The sequence below is a fragment of the Ictidomys tridecemlineatus genome, chromosome 13, assembly GCF_052094955.1.
Source record: "Ictidomys tridecemlineatus isolate mIctTri1 chromosome 13, mIctTri1.hap1, whole genome shotgun sequence".
Classification (NCBI taxonomy): domain Eukaryota; kingdom Metazoa; phylum Chordata; class Mammalia; order Rodentia; family Sciuridae; genus Ictidomys; species Ictidomys tridecemlineatus.
Genome location: NC_135489.1, coordinates 84,077,858 through 84,097,385, shown reverse-complemented (window position 1 = coordinate 84,097,385; position 19,528 = coordinate 84,077,858). Strand labels below are relative to the sequence as shown.

General features: G+C 64.2%; 1 pseudogene; it reads right to left on the bottom strand.

Moving 5' to 3' along the window:
- Positions 1-1,758, bottom strand: part of LOC144369720 (3',5'-cyclic-AMP phosphodiesterase 4D-like) — a 68,462-nt pseudogene extending 66,704 nt beyond the window's left edge.
- Positions 1,759-19,528: the final 17,770 nt, after the last annotated feature.

The window sequence follows — 19,528 nt, the reverse complement described above, 5'->3', positions numbered from 1 at the left end:
GAAAGATTAGGGCACAGGGGAGCAGGACCAGGGGGAAGCAGGGCCCTGGGGAGCAGGGCCAGGAAATGCAGGGCCCGGGGAAGCAAGACCAGAGGGAGCAGGGCCAAGAGGAGCAGAACCAGGAGGAAAAAGGTAGTGGGAGCTGGGCCAGAGGGAAGCAAGACCAGGGGGAGCAGAGCCAAGGGGGAGCAGGTTTTATGGGGAATGGATCCCAAGTGGGGAGCAAGGCCCAGAAGAGCAGGGCCAAGTGGAGCAGGGCCCAGGAGGGAATAGGACCAGAGGGAGAACAGCCCAGGGGAGCAGGGCCAGGCGGAGCAGGACACAGGGGGAGCAAGGCCTAGGGGAGCAGGGACAGGGGGAGAAGAGTAGGGTGCAGGGAGCAGGGCCAGGGACAGCAGGTCCCAGGGGAGCATATACCAGGGAAGCAGGGACAGGGAGAGAAGGGGCCAGGAGAAGCAGGGAACAGAGAGCAGGGAGGCCTACGGGGAACAGAGCCAGGGGATTATGGCAGGGGGAGCAGGGCCCGTGGGGAGCAGGGCCATGGTTATCAGGACCAAGTGGAGCAGAGCCCAAGGAGAACAGGACCAGGGAATTAGGGCCAGGGGGAGCAGGGCCCATGGGGAGCTGTGCGAGGGGTAACAGGGCCTGGAAAGTAGGACCAGAGAAGCAGGGCTCAGGGGAGTAGGGCCTAGGGGTGTAGGGCCAGGGGAAACATGGACAGGGGGAGCAGGGCCAGAAGGAACTGGGCCAAGGGACGCAGCACCAGGGGGAGCAGGGACAAGGGGTGCAGGGCCCAGAGGGAGCTGGGCCCAAGGGGGAGCAGGACCCAAGGGAGTATGGCCGGGAAGAGGAGGGCCCAGGGGGAGCAGGACCACAGGGAGCACAGCCCAGGGGAGCACAGCCAGGGGAGAACAGTCCCCAGGGGAGTGGGGCGCAGGGGGAGGAGGTCCAGTTACAACAGGGCCCAGGAAAGCAGGCCTAGAGGGAGCAGAGACCACAGGGAGTTGGGCCAGGGGTAGCAAGGCCAGGGGAGCAGGGCCCATGGGGAGCAGGACAAGGAGGAGCAGGGCGTACTAGGAGCAGGGCCCGGGTGAGCAGAACGAGAGGGAGCAGGACCAGACAACAGGGTGAAGGAGGAGCAGGGCCCAGGGAATCAGGGTCAGGAGGAGCAGGGCTCCGGGGGAGCAGGAACAGAGTGAGCAGGGCCCAGGGAAGTAAGTTCCAGGGAAGAAGGGCCAGGGGAAACAGGGCCATGGGGAGCATGGCCAGAGAAAGTGGGGCCCAGACAAGCAGGACCAGGGGGAACAGGGCCAAGGAGGAACAGAACTCAGGGGGAGAGGAGCCCAGGGGGGAGCAGGGCCCAGGAGGACAGGGCAATGAGGAGCATGGACTGGGGGGGGGCAGGACCAGAGGAAAAACAGTCCAGGGGAACCGGGCCAGGGGGAGAAGGACACATCGGGATTAGGGACCAGGGGAGCAGGGCCAGGGGAATTAGGGACCAGGGGAGCAGGGCCAGGGGAAGCAGGGCCCAGGAGAGGAGGGCCCATGGGAGCAGGACTCGGGGGAGTAGTGCCTAGGGGAGAAGGGCCAGGAGGATCAGGGCCCAGGAGGAGCCAGACCAGGTGGAGCATGGCCCAAGAAGAGGAGGCCTACGGGGAACAGGACCCAGGAGATCCAGGCTAGGAGGAGAAGAGCTCACAGGAAATAGGGCCGGGGGAGCAATGTCAGGGGAGCACGGTCCATGGGGAGAAGGACCATGGCGAACAGGGCCGAAAGGAAGCAGGGCCCAGGGGAGCAGGGCACAGGGAAACCAGTGCAGGAGAAGTAGAACCATGGGGAGGAGGGCCCAGGGAGCATGGCTGGGGGGAGCTGGATCCAGGGGAGCATGGTCAGGAGAATAAGGGCCCAGAAATGCAGGACAAGGGGGAGCATGGCTCAGGGGCAGCAAGGCACAGGGAAACCAGGTCTCATAAGGAGCAGAACCCGGGGGGGGGGGTAGGGATCAGGGTGCATGGCCAAGAGGGATCAGGGCCAGGGGAGTAAGGCCAGGAGGAGCAGGGCCGAGGAATGCAGGACCAGTGGTAGCAGAGCCCAGTGGAAGCGGGGCCCAGGGGAGCTTGACACAGGGAAACCAGGTCCCAGGGGGAACAGAACCCAGGGTAGCAGGGATCAGGGAGCAAGCCAAGGGGGACCAGGGCCAGGGGAGCAGGGCCAGGAGGAGCAGGAAAACAGGAAAACAGGACCATGGGGAGCAGGACACATGGGTGCAGGGCTCAGGGGAGTAGGTAAGGGGGAACAGTACACAGTGGGAGCAGGGCCCAGGGTAGTAGGACCAGGGAGAGAAGATACCAGAGGAGCAAGGCCCATGGAAGCAGAGCCAGGGGAGCAGATCGAGAGAGAAAAGGGCCAGAGGGAGCAGGGCCAGGGAGAGAAGGGCCCAGGGTGAGCAGTACCAGGGGGAGCAGGGCCCAGGGAAGCAGGCCCAGGAGAAGCAGGGAAAGGGGGAGCAGGGCCTATGGGTCAGGACTCAGGGGATGAGGACCAAGGGGAGTAGGGCCATGGTTATCAGGACCAGGTGGAGCAGGTCCCATGGAGAGCAGGAAAGGGGATTAGAGCCAGTGGGAGGAGGTCACAAGGAAAGGTATTAGGGCCACAGGGAGCAGAGCCCATGGGGAGCAGTGCCATGGGGAGCAGGGACCAAGAAAGCAAGACCAGAGGGAGCATAGCCTAGAGAAACAGGACCCAGGGGAGTAGGGCCACAGGGGAGCAGGTTCCATGGAGCTGGGAAAGGAGGGATTAGGGCCCAGGGGACAGGACTAGGGGGAGTTGGGCCCAGGGAAACAGGGACAGGGGAGCAGGGCTGGGGAGGAGAAGGAACAGGTGGAGCAGGGCCCAGTGAAAGGTAAACCAAGGGGGAACAGGGCCCAGGATAGGTGGGCTGGGGTAGCAGGGCTGACAGGGAGCAGGGCCAAATAAAGCAGGTCCCAGAGGAGCAGTGTCCAGGGAATCAGAGCCAGGGGGAGCAGAGTCATGGAGGAAAGGGCCAGTTGGAGCAAACCAGGGGACAATGGCCCAGTGAGAGCAGCACCAAGGGGAGCAGGTCCCAAGGAGCAGGCCCATAGATTCAGGGAAAGGGGGAGCAGGGACAGGGGTATCAGGGAAAGGAGAAACAGGAAACATGGGGAGAAGGGCCCACGGGAGCAGGGCCCATGGGGAGCAAGACCAGCGGGAACAGAGCCCAGGGGGATAAGGGCCTAGGGGGATCAGGGCGCAAAAGAGCAGAAGCGATGGGGAGAAGGGCCCAGCAGAACAGGCCCAGGGGAAGCAGCGATCAGTAGACAAGGGCCCAGGGGAGCAAGGCCCAGGAACGAATAGCCAGAAAATTAGGGCCAGGAAGAGCAGGGCCCACAGGGAGCAGGGCCAGGGGGAGCAGGGCCCAGGAAAGAAAGACCAGAGGAATCATGGCCCAGGGGAGCAGAGTCAGGGGGAACAGGATCAAGGGGGAACAGCACCGAGAGGGAGTGAAGCATAGACGGGAGCAGGGCCCAGAGGAGCAGGGCACAGGGGGGAGCAGGATAAGAGGAAACATGGCCCAGAGGTGTAGGGCCGGGGGTGGGGGGCGGTGGGGAGCACAGCACAGGGCATTAAGAACCAGGGACCAGGGCCAGGGGTAACAGGGCCCGGTGAACAGGGCCCATGAGGAGCAAGACCAGGGGAGCAAGGCCCAAGGGAAGAAGGGTCCATGGAGAGTAGGGCACATGGAAGCAGGGCCCTGGAGGACCATGGCCCAGGGGAGCAGGGCCAGAAAAAGCAGGACCCAGAATAGCAGGGACAGGGCGAGCAGGGCCAGGGGATTAGGGCCAGGAAGAGCAGGGCCCATGGGGAGAAGGGCCAGGAGAAGGAGGACACAGGGGTTGCTGGGCACAGGGGTGCACGGCCAGGGGGACAAATACTCAGGGTGAGCAGGGCCCAGGGTAGCAGGGACAGGGCGAGGAGGTCCTAGAGGAGCAGGGTCCAGGGGAGCAGAACCAGAGAAAGTAGAGCCATGGATACAAGAGCCAGGGGGAGCAGGGTCAGAGGAGAAGGGCCCAGGGAGAGAAGTACCAAGGGGAGCAGGGCCTGGGGAAGCAGGCCCAGGAGAAGCAGGGAAAGGGGGAGCAGGGCCAGGGGGAACAGGGCCCATAAGAAGTAGAGTAAGGGGTTAAGGGACTGGGGGAGCAGGGCCCAGGGGGAGAAGGGATCAGAAGGAGCAGGGCTCAGAAGAGCAGGGCTCAGCAGGAGCAGGGCCCAGCAGAGCAGGCCCAGGAGAAGCAGGCCCAGGAGAGCAGGGCCCAAGGGAGAAGGGCCTGAGGGAGCAAGTCCCAGGAAAGCAGGACCAGAAGGAGCAGTGCCTAGGTGAGCAGGGCCCAGGGGAGCAGGGCTAGGGGGAACACAGCCAGAGGGAGCAGGGCCAAATGGAGCAGGGTCCAGTGAAGCAGGACCAGAAGGAGAAGGGTAAAATGGGAGCAGGGCACAGATGGGGCAGAGCCTAGGGGGAAGCAGGGCCAAGGGGAGCAGAGCCAGGAGAATCAGGGCCTAGGGGGAGCAGGACCAGAGGGAGAATGGCGTAGGGGAGTTGGGCCAGGGTATAGCATGGCCCAGGGGAGCAGGGCCCAGGGGAGCAGGGCCAAGGGGAGCCAGACACAGGAGTAGCAGGCCCCATGGAGTAGGGTCAGGGAGAGAAGGTGCCAGGGGAGCAGGGCGCAGGGGAGGAGAGCTAGAGGGAGCAGTGCCTAGGAAAGCAGAACCAGAGGGAGCAGGGGCCAGTGAGAGCAGGGCCCATGGAAGTAATGCCAGGGGGAGCAGCACCCAGGGAAGCAGGACCAGAGAAAGCAGGCCGCAAGAAGGAACAGGGCCCAGGGGAGCAGGGCCAGGGGAACAGGGCCAGAGGAGCAGGGTGCTATGAAGCAGGACCAGAGGGTACAGGACCCAGGGTGTGCAGGTCCCAGGGGGAGTGGAGCACAAGGAGGAGCAGGGCCCAGGGGAGCAGGGCCAGAGGGGAGCAGGGCCCAGTGAAGCAGGCATAGAGGGAGTAGGGCCTAGGGGAGCAGGGCCAGAGGGAGTGGGGTCTGGTGAAGCAGGACCAGGTGGAGCAGGACCCCGGGGAAGCAGGACCAGAGAGAGTATGGCCCAGGGGAGCAGAGCACATGGGAGCAGGGCTATGGGGAGCAGGACACAGGGGTTTCAGGGCCCAGGGCAGCAGGACACAGTGGTTGCAGGGCCCAGGGGAGCAGGGCTAGGGGAGGCAGGTCCCAGAGAACAGAGTTATGGGAAGCACTGCCCAGGAAAGCAGGACCAGAGAGAGAAGGGCCCATAAAATCTGGGCCCATAGGGAGGCAGGTCCATGGGTAGCAGGAAAAGGTGGATCAGGGCCCAAGGATAGCAGGACCAGGGGATTAGAGCCAGGGGAACACAGCCTATGGGGAGCAATGCCATGGGGAGAAGTGTCCAGGAAAGCAGAACCAGAGGGAGCACAGCCCTGGGAAGAACATGGCCAGGGGGAGCAGGTCCAGAGGGTGCGGGGACTGGGGAAGCAAAACCAGGGAGAGCAGAGCCAAGGGGGAGCAGGGCCCAGGGAGAGCTTAGCACAGGGTGGAGCAGGGCTCAGCGGAACAAGGCCAGGAGGAGCATGGCCCAGGGGAGCAGGGCCGGGGGAGCAGTGCTCAGGAAAGCAGGACCATGGGGTCAGGAGCAGGTGTAGTAGGTCGCAAGGAGAGCAGGACCATGGGATTAGGGCCAGGGGGATCAGGGCCCAGGAAAGCAGGACCAGACAAAGCATGGCCTAAGGGAGCAGGACCCAGGGGTGCAGGGCCAGGGGAAGCAAGACACAGGGGAAAAAGGGCCCAGGGGAGCAGGGTCATAGAAACCAGGTCCCAGGAAAGCAGGTCCCAAGGGAGCAGAGCAAGGGGGGAGCAGTGCCAGGAAAGCAGGACAAGAGGGAGAATGGCTCACGGGAACCGGGCCCAGGAGAGCAGGGCCAGGGGAATCATGGCCAGGGTGAGCAGGGTCAGAGGGAGCAGGGCCACAGTGAGCAAGGTCTGTGGAAGCAGGACCAGGGGGACAAAGCAATGGGGAGCAGGTTCCAGGGAGAGCTGAGCCCAGGGAGGAGCAGGGCCCAGGGGAATAGCACCAGGAGGAGCAGGGCCCAAGGGACGCAAGACCAGAGGGAATAAGGCCCATGGGAGCATGGCGGGGGGGAGTAGGGCCCAAGGGGAGTGGGGTCTATGGAAGCAGGGCCCAGGAGGAGCAGAACCAGGGGTAGAGGGGCAGGGGAGCAGGACTGGAGGGAGTAGGGTCCAGGGGAGCAAGGGCAGGGTGAGTGGGGCCAGGGGGACCATGGCCATTGGGAGCATGGCTCAGGGGAGCAGGGGTTGTGGGAGCAGGGTCCAGGGAAGCAGGACTCAGGGGATCAGGACCAAGGGGAACAGGGCCAAGGGGGAGCAAAGCCCAGGGAGAGCAGAGTCCACGGAGAGCAGAGCCCAGAGTGAAGCAGGGCCCGTGGAAGAATGGCAAGGAAGAGCAGAGCCCAGAGGTAGCAGGATCAGAGAGAGCATGGCCAAGGGGAGTAGGGCCAGGGGTAGCAGGACACAGGGAAAGCAGGGCAAGGGGTCGCAGGGCACCAGTGGTGCAGGTTTTAGAGGAGCAGGGCCCAGGGGAGCAGAGCCAGTGGGAGCTGGGCCCGGGAGAAAAGGTCTAGGGGGGCAGCAGGGCTAGGAGGAGAAGGGCTGAAGGAGAGCGGAACCAGGGGGTGCAATGCCCGGGGGAGATGGCCCAGGGGTAGCTGGGCAAGGAAATGAAGGGCCAGGGGGAGCAGGGCCCAGGAGAAAGAGGGACAGAAAGAGAAGGGCCTGTGGGAGCAGGGCCCATGGGGAGCAAGTCCATGGGGAGCAGGACTCAGAGAAAGAAGGGCCCAGCGGGAATAGGGCCCAGAAATACAGGGCCACAGGGAACAGTGCCAGGCAGAGCAAGGCCAAGGATAGCAAGGCCAAGGTAAGCAGGGCCAGGGGGAGCAGGGCTGAGGGGGAGCTGGGCCCAGTGGGAGTGGAGCCTAGGGGGAGCAGAACCAGAGGGAGCAAGTCCTGTGGGAGTAGGACCAGGGGGGACCACGGTGAGAGGGAGCAGGGCCTGGAGGAGAGGGAGCAGGGAGTCAGGGCCAGGGGAGCTGTGCCAGGGGATTAGGTCTAGGGGAAGAAGGCCCAGGGAAGCAAGACCAGGTGGAGCAGGACCCAGCTGGAGCAGGGCCCAGGGAGAGTGGGGCCCAGAAAAATCAGGGCCCAGGAGGAGCAGAACCAGGGAGAGCAGGGCCCAGGGGTAGAGGATCGGGGGGAGTTGGTCACAGGGGAGCAGGGACAGTTGGAACAGGGTCCAGGGAGGGCAGGACCAGGAGAAGCAGAGCCTAGAGAAGAGGATAAGGGGGAGCAGGGCCCAGGATATCAGGACTAGTGGGAGCAGAGCCCACAAGGAGTAGGGCCAGGTGGAGCAGGACTAGGGAAGCAGGGCCCATGGGGTGCAGGACCAGAGGGAGCAGGGCCCAGGAACAGGATCCATACAAGCAGGGCCAGGAGGAGCAAGGCCCAGGGGAACAGGATCAGAGGGAGCAGGGTCAGGGGGAAGAGGGCCATGGGGAGCAGGGCCAGAGCGAGCGGGGCCTGGAAAACAAAAACCATGGGAGCAGGGCCAAGGGGGAGCAGGACTCAGGGAAAGAGGAGGCCATGGGGGAGCAGATCCCAGGTTGGAGCAAGGCCCAAGAGACCAGGGCCATGAGGAGCAGGGCACATGAGAAGCAGGGATCAGGGATAGCAGGTTCTGGGGTAGCACCACCCATGTGGAGCAAGCCCATGGGAAGCAGGAACCACAGGGAGGAGGCCCCAGGTGGAGCAGGGCCCAGGGGTGCAGGACCAGGGGAAGCAGGGACCAGGAGAGCAGGAACCTGGGGAGCAGGGCCAGGGGGAGCAGGGCCAAGGGATTAGGGCCAGAAAGACCTGGGCCATGGGGAGCAGGACCAAGTGGAACAGGGCCCAAGGACAAAAGGACAATGGGATCAGGTCCAGGAGGATCAGGACCCATGGGGAGCAGTGACAGGGGGATCAGGGACCAAGAAATCAGGACCAGAGGGTGCAGGGCATAGGGGAGCAGGGCCTAGGCGAGCAGGCTTAGGGGTAACACGGCCAGGGGTCCAGGGCCAGAGGGGACCAGGACTCAGGGAGAGTGAGGTCTAGGGGGACCAGGGCCCAGGAGAAGCAAAAGCAAGGGTAGCAGGGCCCTGGGGACCAAGTCTTAAGGGAGTAGGGCCCAGGGGCGCAGGGCCAGTGGAGTAGGGCTAGGGGGAGCAAGACAAGTTGGAGCAGGACCAAGAGATAGGAGGATCAAGGGGAGCAGGGCCAAGATGAGCAGGGCTAATGGGAGCAGAGCCAACAGGGAGTAGGGCCAGGGGAGCCGGGCCCATGGGGAGCAGTGCCAGGGGGATTGGGGATAGGGGGAAAAGGGCAAAGGGGAGAAGGGCTGAGGAACAGCATTACCATGGGGAGAAGATCCAGGGGAAGCAGGGCCAGGGGGAGCAGGTCCACAGGGAGCAGGGCACAGGGAAGCAGGACTAGGAGGAATAAGGTAAAGGGGGAGCAGGGCCCAGGGAAATTGGACCCCAAGGTGGAGCAAGGCCTAGGGGAGCAGGGCCAGGGGGAGCAGGACCAGAGGGAACATGGCCCACGGGAGCAGGGCAAGGGGGAGCAGGACACTTGGGGTACAGGACTCAGGGGAGCAGGGCCAGGGGGAGAAGGAAACATGGGGTGCAGGGCCAGGGGAGCATGGCCAGGTGGATCAGGACATATGGGAAACAGGGCCCAGGGGAGCATGGCCCAGGAGAGCAGGTCCCTGAAGACCAGGGCCCAGGGGTGCAGAGCCAGCGGGAGCAGAGCCAGGGAGAAGAGTGCCAGGGAGAGCAGTGCCAGGGGGTTAATGGCCTAGGAAGAGATGTACCATGGGGAGCAGGCTCAGAGGAAACAGGGTAAGAGGGAGCAGGGCCAGGGGTAGCAGTTAATAGTGGGAGAAGGGCCCGGAGAAGAGGGTCCATGGGGAGCAAGACCAGGGGGAGCAGGGCCCAGGCAGAGAAGGGCCCAGAGGGTAGTAGAGAACAGGGGAGCAGGGCCCAGGAGGAGCATGGCCCAAATGAGCAGGGCCAGGGGGAGCAGGGCAAGGGGATTAGGGCCAGGAAAAGCAGGGCCCCTGGGGAGCAGGGCCAAGGAAAGAAGGACAAGTGGACGCAGGGCCCAGGGGAGTAGGGCAAGGAGGAGTAGGTCCCAGAGGAGCAGTGTCCATGGAATCAGGGCCAGGGTGAGCAGAGTCATGGAGGAAAGGGCAAGGGGGAGTAGACCAGGGGACATGGGCCCAGGGAGAGCAGTACCGGAGGGAGCTGGTCCCAAGGAGCAGGCCCATAGATTCAAGGAAAGGGGGAGCAGGGACAGGGGTATCAGGGAAAGGAGAAACAGGAAACATGGGGAGAAGGGCCAATGGGAGAAGGTCCCATGGGCAGCATGACCAGTGGGAACAGGGCCCAGGGGGATAAAGGCCCAGGGGGTAATGGCCTAGGGGAATCAGGGCGCAGAAGAGCAGAACATATTGAGAGCAGGGCCCAGCAGAACAGGCCCAGGGGAAGCAGGGATCAGTAGACAAGGGCCCAGGGGAGCAAGGCCCAGGGGAGAATAGCCAGAGGATTAGGGCCAGGAAGAGCAGGGCCCACAGGGAGCAGGGCCAGGGCGAGCAGGGCCCAGGAAAGAAAGACCAGAGGAATCATGGCCCAGGGGAGCAGAGCCGGGGGAACAGTATCAAGGGGGAACAGCACCGAGAGGGAGTGGAGCACAGACGGGAGCAGGGCCCAGAGGAGCAGGGCCCAGGAGAGAGCAGGGCCCAGAGATGTTGGGCGGTGGGGAGCATGGCACAGGGGATTAAGGCCCAGGGACCAGGGCCAGGGGGACCAGGGCCAGGGGGAACAGGGCCCGGTGAGTAGGGCCCATGAGGAGCAAGACCAGGGGAACAGGGCCCAAGGGAAGAAGGGTCCATGGGCAGTAGGGCACAGGGAAGCAGGGCCCGGGAGGACCATGACCCAGGGGTGCAGGGCCAGGAAAAGCAGGGCCCAGGATAGCAGGGACAGGGCGAGCTGGGCCAGGGGATTAGGGCCAGGAAGAGCAGGGCCCATGGGGAGCAGGGCCAGGTGAAGCAGGACACAGGGGTTGCTGGGCACAGGGGTGCAGGCCCAAGGGGAGAAATATTCAGGGGGAGTAGGGCCCAGGGTAGCAGGGACAGGGTGAGCAGATCGCAGAGGAGCAGGGTCCAGGGGAGCAGAACCAGAGGGAGTAGAGCAAGGGATACAAGGGCCAGGGGAGCAGGGTCAAAGGAGAAGGGCCCAGGGACAGCAGTAACAAGGAGAGCAGGGTCTGGGGAATCAGGCCCAGTAAAAGCAGGGAAAGGGGGCGCAGGGCCAGGGGAACAGGGCCCTGGACAAGCAGAGTAAGGGGTTAAGGGCCTGGGGGAGCAGGGCCCAGCGAGAGAAGGGACCAGGGGGAGCAAGCCTCAGAAGAGCAGGGTTCAGCATGAGCAGGGCCCAGCAGAGCAGCCCCAGGAGAGGAGGGCCCAAGGGAGAAGGGCCTGAGGCAGCAAGGCCCAGGAAAGCAGGACCAGAGGGAGCAGTGTTTAGGTGAGCAGGGCCCAGGTGAGCAGGTCTAGGGGGAACACAGCCAGAGGGAGCAGGGCCAAATGAAGCAGGGTCCAGTGAAGCAGGACCAGAAAGAGCAGGTCCAAAGGAGAGCAGGGCACAGATGGGGCAGAGCCTAGGGGAAAGCAGGGCCAAGGGGAGCAGAACCATGAGTATCAGGGCCTAGGGGGCACAGGACCAGAGGGAGAATGGCGTCGGGGAGCTGGGCCAGGGTATAGAATGGCCCAGGAGAGCAGGGCCCAGGGAAGAAGGGCCAGGGGGAGCCAGACACTAGAGTAGCAGGCCCCAGGGAGCAGGGCCAGGGAGAGAAGGTCCCAGGGGAGCAGGGTCCAGGGGAGCAGAGCTAGAGGGAGCATTTCCTAGGAAAGCAGAACCAGAGGGAGCAGGGGCCAGGGAGAACAGGGCCAATGGGAGCAATGTCAGGGGGAGCAGCGCCCAGGGAAGTAGGACCAGAGGGAGCAGGCCCCAGGGAGGAACAGGGCCCAGGGAAGCAGGGCCAAGGGGAACAGGGCCAGGGGAACAGGGCCAGAGTGAGTGAGGTGCTATGAAGCAGGACCAGGGGGAGCAGGATCCAGGGTGTGCAGGTCCCAGGGGGAGTGGAGCACACGGAGGAGCAGGGCCCAGGAAAGAAGGGCCAGAGAAGAGCAGGGCCCAGGGAGGAACAGGGCCCAGAAGATCCGGGCCAAGAGGAACAGGGTCAGGGGAACAGGGCAGAGGGAGCTGGGTGCTATGAAGCAGGACCAGGGGGAGCAGGATCCAGGGTGTGCAGGTCCCAGGGGGAGTGGAGCACACGGAAAAGCAGGGCCCAGGAAAGAAGGGCCATAGAAGAGCAGGGCCCAGGGAGGAACAGGGCCCAGAAGAGCCGGGCCAAGGGGAACAGGGCCAGGGGAACATGGCCAGAGGGAGTGGGGTGCTATGAAGCAGGACCAGGGGGAGCAGGATCCAGGGTGTGCAGGTCCCAGGGAGAGTGAAGCACACGGAGGAGCAGGGCCCAGGAAAGAAGGGCCATAGAAGAGCAGGTCCCAGGGAGGAACAGGGCCCAAAAGAGCCGGGCCAAGGGGAACAGGGCCAGGGGAACAAGGCCAGAGGGAGCAGGGTGCTATGAAGCAGGACCAGGGGGTACAGGATCCAGGGTGTGCAGGTCCCAGGGGGAGTGGAGCACACGGAGGAGCAGGGCCCAGGGGAGCAGGGCAAGAGGGGAGCAGGGCCCAGGGGAGCAGGGCTAGAGGGAGTAGGGCCTAGGGGAGCAGGGCCAGGGGAACAGGGCCAGAGGGAACGGGATGCTATGAAGCAGGACCAGGGGGAGCAGGATCCAGGGTGTGCAGGTCCCAGGGGGAGTGGAGCACAAGGAGGAGCAGGGCCCAGGGGAGCAGGGCCAGAGGGGAGCAGGGCCCAGGGGGAGCAGGGCTAGAGGGAGTAGGGGCTAGGGGAGCAGGGCCAGAGGGAGTGGGGTCTGGTGAAGCAGGACCAGGGGGAGCAGGATCCCGGGGAAGCAGGACCAGAGGGAGCATGGCCCAGCAGAGCAGAGCTCATGGGAGCAGGGCCAGGGGGAGCAGGACACAGGGGTTGCAGGGCCCAGGGGAGCAGAGCAAGGAGGAGCAGGTCCCAGAGGAGCAGAGTTATGGGGAGCACTGGCCAGGAAAGCAGGACCAGAGGGAGCAGGGCCCAGGGAAGCTGGGCCCATGGGGAGCAGGGCCATGGATAGCAGGAAAAGGTGGATCAGGGCCCAAGGATAGCAGGACCAGGGGATTAGGGCCCGGGGAACAGAGCCTATGGGGAGCAATACCATGGGGAGAAGTGCCCAGCAAAGCAGGACCAGAGGGAGCACAGCCCTGGGAAGAACATGGCCAGGGGGAGCAGGGCCAGAGGGTGCAGGGACTGGGGAAGCAAAACCAGGGAGAGCAGAGCCAAGGGGGAGCAGGGCACAGGGAGAGCTTAGCACAGGGAGGAGCAGAGCCAAGGGGGAGCAGGGCCCAGGGAGAGCTTAGCACAGGGAGGAGCAGAGCTCAGTGGAGCAAGGACAGGAGTAGGATGGCCCAGGGGAGCAGGGCCAGGGGAGCAGTGCGCAGGAAAGCAGGACCATGGGGTCAGGAGCAGGTGTAGTAGGTCGCAAGGAGAGCAGGACCATGGGATTAGGGCCAGGGGGATCAGGGCCCAGGAAAGCAGGACCAGAGGGAGCATGGCCTAGGGGAGCAGGGCCTTTGAGTTCAGGGCGAGGGGAAGCAAGACACAGGGGAAAAAGGGCCTAGGAAAGCAGGGCCATGGAAAGCAGGTCCCAGGGGAGAAGGTCCCAGGGGAGCAGAGCAAGGGGGGAGCAGTGTCAGGAAAGCAGGACCAGAGGGAGAAGGGCCCATGGGAACCGGGCCCAGGAAAGCAGGGCCAGGGGAAACACGGCCAGTGGGAGCAGAGTCAGAGAGAGTAGGGCCACAGTGAGCAGGGCCTGGGGAAGCTGGACCAGAGGGACATGGCCAATGGGGAGCACTGTCCAGGGATAGCTGAGCCCAGGAAGAAGCAGGGCCCAGGGGAATAGCACCAGGAGGAGCAGGGCCCAAGAGACGCAGGACCAGAGGGAGTAAGGCCCAGGGGAGCATGGTGGGTGGGAGTAGGGCCCAGGGAATGTAGGGTCTATGGAAACAGGGCCCAGGAGGAGCAGAACCAGAGGGAGAGTGCCCAGGGGAGCAGGACTGGAGGGAGTAGGGCCCAGGGGAGCAAGGCCAGGGTGAGTGGGGCCAGGGGGACCATGTCCATTGGGAGCATGGCCAAGGGGAGCAGGAGTTGTGGGAGCAGGGTCCAGGGAAGCAGGACTCAGGGGATCAGGACCAGTGGAAACAGGGCCAAGGTGGGGCAGGGCCCAGGGGGAGCAGAGTCCAGGGGGAGCAGAACCCAGGGTGAAGCAGGGCCCTTGGAAGCATGGCAAGGAAGAGCAGAGTCCAGAGGTAGCAGGATCAGAGGGAGCATGGCCCAGGGGAGCAGGGCCAGGGGTAGCAGGACACAGGGGAAGAAGGGCAAAGGGATGCAGGGCCAGGTGTGCAGGTCTTAGAGGAGCAGAGCCCAGGGGAATAGAGCCACTGGGAGCTGAGCCAGAGAGAAAAGGGCTAGGGGGAGCAGAGCTAGAGGGAGAAGGGCCCAAGGAGAGCAGAACCAGGGGGTGCAGTGCCCGGGGAACTGGCCCAGGGGAACCATGGCAAGGGGATGAAGGGCCTTGGGAAGCAGGGCCCAGGAGAAAGAGGGACAGGGGAAGAAGCGCCTGGGAGAGCAGGGCCCATGTGGAGCAAATCCATGGGGAGCAGGGCTCAGGGAAAGAAGGACTCAGTGGGAATAGGGCCCAGAAATACAGGGCCACGGGGAACAGTGCCAGGGAGAGCAAGGCAAAGGAGAGCAAGGCAAAGGGAAGCAGGACCAGGGAAAGCAAGGCTGAGGGGGAGGGGGGCCCAGGGGAGCGGAGCCCAGGGGGAGCAGAACCAGAGGGAGCAAGTCCTGTGGGAGCAGGACCAGGGGGGAGCACGATGAGAGGGTGCAGGGCCTGGAGGAGAGGGACCAAGGAATCAGGGCCAGGGGAGCTGTGCCAGGGGATTAGGTCTAGGGGAAGAAGGCCCAAGGAAGCAAGACCAGGTGGAGCAGGACCCAGGTGGAGCAGGGCCCAGGGGCAGTGGGGCCCAGGGAAATCAGGGCCTAGGTGGAGCAAAACCAGGGAGAGCAGGGCCCAGGGGTAGAGGATTGGGGGGAGTTCGCCCCAGGGGAGCAGGGACAGTTGGAACAGGGTCCAGAGAGGGCAGGACCGGCGGGAGCAGGGCCCAGAGAGAGGAGGATTAGGGGGAGAAGGGCCCAAGAGATCAGGGCTAGTGGGAGCAGAGCCTACAAGGAGTAGGGCCAGATGGAGCAGGACTAGGGAAGCAGGGCCCATGGGGAGCAGGACCATAGGGAGCAGGGCCCAGGAGCAGGGTCCAAGCAAGCAGTGCCAGAAAGAGCAAGGCCCAGGGGAACAGGATCAGAGGGAGCAGGGTCAGGGGGAAGAGGCCCATGGGGAGCAGGGCCAGAGTAAGCGGGGCCTGGAAAACCAGGACCATGGAGTGCAGGGCCAAGGGGGAGCAGGACTCAGGGGAAGCGGAGCCCATGGGGGAGGGGAGTCCAGTTTGGAGCAGGGCTCAAGAGACCAAAGCCATGAGGAGCAGGGCACATGTGAAGCAGGGATCAGGGGTAGCAGGACCCGGGGTAGCACCACCCACGTGGAGCAAGCCCATGGGGAGCAGGGACCAAAGGGAGAAGGCCCCAGGTGGAGCAGGGCCCAGGGGTGCAGGACCAGGGGAAGCAGGGACCAGGAGAGCAGGGACCTGGGGAGCAGGGCCAGGGGGAGCAGGGCCAAGGGATTAGGGGCAGAAGGAGCTGGGCCATGGGGAGAAGGACCAAGTGGAGCAGGGCCCAAGGAGAGCAGGACCATGGGATCAGGGCCAGGAGGATCAGGACCCATGGGGAGCAGTGACAGGGGCATAAAGGAACAAGAAATCAGGACCAGAGGGTGCAGGGCGAAGGGGAGCAGGGCGTAGGCAAGCAGGCTTAGAGCGAACACGGGCAGGGGGAGCAGAGCCAGAGGGGACCAGGACTCAGAGAGAGTGAGTTCTAGGGGGACCAGGGACCAGGAGGAGCAGAACCAAGGGTAGCAGGGAACAGGAGAGCAAGACTTGAGGGAGTAGGGCCCAGGGGAATAGGGCAAGTGCAGCAGGAATAGGGGGGAGCAGGACAAGGTGGAGCAGGAACAAGAGATAGGAGGATCAAGGGGAGCAGGTCCCAGATGAGCAGGGCTAGGGGCAGCAGAGTCAACAGGGAGTAGGGCCAGAAGAGCAGGGCCCATGGGGAGCAGGGCCAGGGGGATTGCAGATAGGGGGTAAAGGGCCAAGGGGAGAAGGGCTCAGGGACAGCAATACCATGGGGAGAAGTTCCAGGGGAAGCAGGGCCCAGGGAAGCAGGGCCCAGGGAAATTGGAGCCCAGGGTGGAGCAGGGCCTTAGGGGAGCAGGGCCCAGGGGGAGCAGGACCAGAGGGAGCATGGCCCACGGGAGCAGGGCAAGGGAGAGCAGGACACTTGGGGTACAGGGCTCAGGGGAGCAGGGCCAGGGGGGCAAGACACATGGGGTGCAAGGCCAGGGGAGCATGGCCAGGGGGAGAAGAACATATGGGAAACAGGGCCCAGGGGTGCATGGCCCAGAGGAGCAGGACCCAGAAGACTAGGGCCCAGGGGTGCAGAGCCAGGGGGAGCAGAGCCAGGGAGAAGAGTGCCAGGGGGAGCAGTGCCAGGGGGTTAATGGCCCAGGAAGAGATGTACCATGGGAAGCAGGCTCAGAGGAAACAGGGTAAGAGGGATCAAGGCCAGGGGGAGCAGTTAACAGTGGGAGAAGGGCCCAGAGAAGAGGGTCCATGGGGAGCAAGACCACGGGGAGCAGGGCCCAGGAAGAGAAGGGCCCAGGGGGTAGTAGAGAACAGGGGAGCAGGGCCCAGGAGGAGCATGGCCCAAATGAGTAGGGCCAGGGGGAGCAAGGCAAGGGTATTAGAGCCAGGAAGAGCAGGGCCCCTGGGGAGCAGGGCCAAGGGAAGAAGGACAAGTGGATGCAGGGCCCAGGGGAGTAGGGCAAGGGGGAGTAGGTCCCAGAGGAGCAGTGTCCAGGGAATCAGGGCCAAGGTGAGCAGAGTCATGGAGGAAAGGGCCAGGGGGAGCAGACCAGGGGACATGGGCCCAGGGAGAGCAGTACCAGAGGGAGCTGGTCCCAAGGAGCAGGCCCATAGATTCAAGGAAATGGGGAGAAGGGACAGGGGTATCAGGGAAAGGAGAAACAGGAAACATGGGGAGAAGGGCCAACGGGAGAAGGTCCCATGGGGAGCATGACCAGTGGGAACAGGGCCCAGGAGGATAAAGGCCCAGGGGGTAATGGCCTAGGGGGATCAGGGCGCAGAAGAGCAGAAGCGATGGGGAGAAGGGCCCAGCAGAACAGGCCCAGGGGAAGCAGCGATCAGTAGACAAGGGCCCAGGGGAGCAAGGCCCAGGAACGAATAGCCAGAAAATTAGGGCCAGGAAGAGCAGGGCCCACAGGGAGCAGGGCCAGGGGGAGCAGGGCCCAGGAAAGAAAGACCAGAGGAATCATGGCCCAGGGGAGCAGAGCCAGGGGGAACAGGATCAAGGGGTAACAGCACCGAGAGGGAGTGGAGCACAGATGGGAGCAGGGCCTGGAGGAGCAGGGTCCAGGGGTGAGCAGGATAAGAGAAAATATGGCCCAGAGGTGTATGGCCGGGGGTGGGGGGCGGTGGGGTGCACAGCACAGGGGATTAAGGCCCAGGGACCAAGGCCAGGGGGACCAGGGCCAAGGGAAACAGGGCCCGGTGAGTAGGGCCCATGAGGAGCAAGATCAGGGGAGTAGGGCCCAAGGGAAGAAGGGTCCATGGGGAGTAGGGCACAGGGAACCAGGGCCCTGGAGGACCAGGGCCCTGGAGGACCATGGCCCAGGGGAGCAGGGCCAGGAAAAGCAGGGCCCAGCATAGCAGGGACAGGGCGAGCAGGACCAGAGAATTAGGTCCAGGAAGAGCAGGGCCCATGGGGACCAGGGCCAGGCGAAGCAGGACACAGGGCTTGCTGGCCACAGGGGTGCAAGGCCAGGGGAGAAATATTCAGGGGGATTAGCGCCCAGGGTAGTAGAAACAGGGTGAGCAGATTGCAGAAGAGCAGGGTCCAGGGGAGCAGAACCAGAGGGAGTAGAGCCAGTGATACAAGGGCCAGGGGGAGCAGGGTCAGAGGAGAAGGGCCCAGGGAGCAGTACCAAGGGGAGCAGTGTCTGGGGAAGCAGGCCCAGGAGAAGCAGGGAAAGGGGGAGCAGGGCCAGGGGGAACAGGGCCCTGGACAAGCAGAGTAAGGGGTTAAGGGACTGGGGGAGGCAGGGCCCAGGGGGAGAAGGGATCAGGGGGAGCAGGGCTCAGAAGAGCAGGGCTCAGCAGGAGCAGAGCCCAGCAGAGCAGGCCCAGGAGAAGCAGGCCCAGCAGAGCAGCGCCCAAGGGAGAAGGGCCTGAGGGAGCAAGGCCCAGGAAAGCAGGACCAGAGGGAGCCGTGCCTAGGTGAACAGGGCCCAGGGGAGCAGGGCTAGGGGGAACACAGCCAGAGGAAGCAGGGCCAAGTGGAGCAGGGTCCAGTGAAGCAGGACCAGAAGGAGCAGGGTCAAAGGAGACCAGGGCACAGATCTGGCAGAGCCTAGGGGGAAGGAGGGCCAAGGGGAGCAGAGCCAGGAATATCAGGGCCTAGGGGGAGCAGGACCAGAGGGAGAATGGCCTAGGGGAGCTGGCCAGGGTATAGCATGGCCCAGGGGAGCAGGGCCCAGGGGAGCAGGGCCAAGGGGAGCCAGACACTGGAGTAGCAGGCCCCATGGAGCAGGGTCAGGGAGAGAAGGTTCCAGGGGAGCAGGGCACAGGGGAGGAGAGCTAGAGGGAGCAGTGCCTAGGAAAGCAGAACCAGAGGGAGCAGGGTCCCGGGAGAGCAGGGCCCATGGGAGCAATGCCAGGGGGAGCAGCGCCCAGGGAAGCAGGAACAGAGGGAGCAGGCCCCAAGAAAGAACAGGGCCCAGGGGAGCAGGGCCAGGGTGAACAGGGCCAGGGGAACAGGGCCAGAGGAGCAGGGTGCTATGAAGCAGGACCAGGGGGTACAGGACCCAGGGTGTGCGGGTCCCAGTGGGAGTGGAGCACAAGGAGGAGCAGGGCCCAGGGGAGCAGGGCCAGAGGGGAGCAGGGCCCAGTGAAGCAGGCCTAGAGGGAGTAGGGCCTAGGGGAGCAGGGCCAGAGGGAGTGGGGTCTGGTGAAGCAGGACCAGTTGGAGCAGGACCCCGGGGAAGCAGGACCAGAGAGAGTATGGCCCAGGGGAGCAGAGCACATGGGAGCAGGGCTATGGGGAGCAGGACACAGGGGTTTAAGGGCCCAGGGGAGCAGGACACAGGGGTTGCAGGGCCCACGGGAGCAGGGCCAGGGGAGGCAGGTCTCAGAGAAGCAGAGTTATGGGGAGCACTGTCCAGGAAAGCAGGACCAGATGGAGAAGGGCCCATGAAAGCTGGGCCTATAGGGAGCAGGTCCATGGATAGCAGGAAAAGGTGGTTCAGGGCCCAAAGATAGCAGGACCAGGGGATTAGGGCCAGGGGAACAGAGCCTATGGGGAGCAATGCTATGGGGAGAAGTGTCCAGGAAAACAGAACCAGAGGGAGCACAGCCCTGGGAAGAACATGGCCAGGGGGAGCAGGGCCAGAGGGAGAGGGGACTAAGGAAGCAAAACCAGGGAGAGCAGAGCCAAGGGGGAGCAGGGCCCACGGAGAGCTTAGCACAGGGTGGAGCAGGGCTCAGGGGAACAAGGCCAGGAGGAGCATGGCCCAGGGTAGCAGGGCCGGGGGAGCAGTGCTCAGGAAAGCAGGACCATGGGGTCAGGACCAGGTGTAGTAGGGCGCAAGGAGAGCAGTACAAAGGGATTAGGGCCAGGAGAATCAGGGCCCAGGAAAGCAGGACCAGACGGAGCATGGCCTAAGGGAGCAGGGCCCAGGGGTGCAGGGCCAGGGGAAGCAAGAAACTGGGGAAAAATGGCCCAGGGGAGCAGGGTCATGGAAACCAGGTCCCAGGAAAGCAGGTCCCAGGGGAGTAGAGAAAGGGGGGAGCAGTGCCAGGAAAGCAAGACAAGAGGGAGCAGGGCCCACGGGAACCGGGCCCAGGGGAGCAGGGCCAGGGGAATCATGGCCAGGGGGAGCAGGGTCAGAGGGAGCAGGGCCACAGT